The following is a 984-nucleotide window of genomic DNA, read 5'->3' on the forward strand; positions in this document are numbered from 1 at the left end:
GGTATTTGCTTACCGCCTGTAGGGAGCATGAAAATCTGAAGAATAAATGTGAATATGTTCCATGTGGATGTGCTGTGTCTTGCGACACTGCTTCTGGCCCAAGACTTCATGGTTAAGTGTTGGGACTAGAGTCAGGCCAACACCTTTGGGTTATTGTTAGTCTAAGGGACTAATAACAACTGCTAGGAGTCATCGAGGATTGCGGGATTCAAACCCACAACAAAACATATATCAGGCCAGCACGCTTCCGATTACGCTACCACCAGTGTCGATCTAGAATTTGAAGCAGTGGTTCCCTCTCTCTTTTCTTTTCCCATTGACTACGTTGTCTAATTTAAGAGGTGAAATACTTATCTTTACTGTCAACTTAATATGTGACACTTAAAAAAAGGGTGTATTGTCATAGTGATTATGCATATCATAATACTTACAAAATCATAGCTTGTACGACGATTAGTATTCCAACAGTTTAAGCCAAAATCTGTCATCTTATCCTTCTTAGGAAGGGTCATACTCCTCCCTGGACGAGAACTGTTCCAAATATTGTGAGCCCTGCTGCTCTGGTCGGAGTTCTGATCACAATCAAATCTGGAGGCGACTCCAAGCAGGAGTCTTTGGCTTTGCAACTTTTATTTTTTTTTTCGAAGTTTCCTCGTGTTTGTCTGCAGACTGCATCGAACCTGCTTGTACACTCTCACCTATACGAGGTCGGAGTCATGGTACCTACCAAGATACATATCCTAGAAACATTTGGTAATCAGAGCTTCTGGGTCATTACGAGACGAACAAGGAACAGCCACTAGAACATCTAGATGCTCGTGAGAATTACTTAATTGCTTACGAGAACATGCACCTTGATGTCCATGCAACCTTTAAGAGACTTATATCGAGGTGTAGAGGACAGCAAGGGTCGTGGAAGGGGGAATTACAGGTGATTTAAGAATAAAAGGCAAAGTATGATCGTTTCGATAAGATTTGTGCAAT

Source organism: Oratosquilla oratoria, chromosome 25, assembly GCF_046742065.1.
Source record: "Oratosquilla oratoria isolate Oo_2021 chromosome 25, ASM4674206v1, whole genome shotgun sequence".
In the NCBI taxonomy this organism is placed as follows: domain Eukaryota; kingdom Metazoa; phylum Arthropoda; class Malacostraca; order Stomatopoda; family Squillidae; genus Oratosquilla; species Oratosquilla oratoria.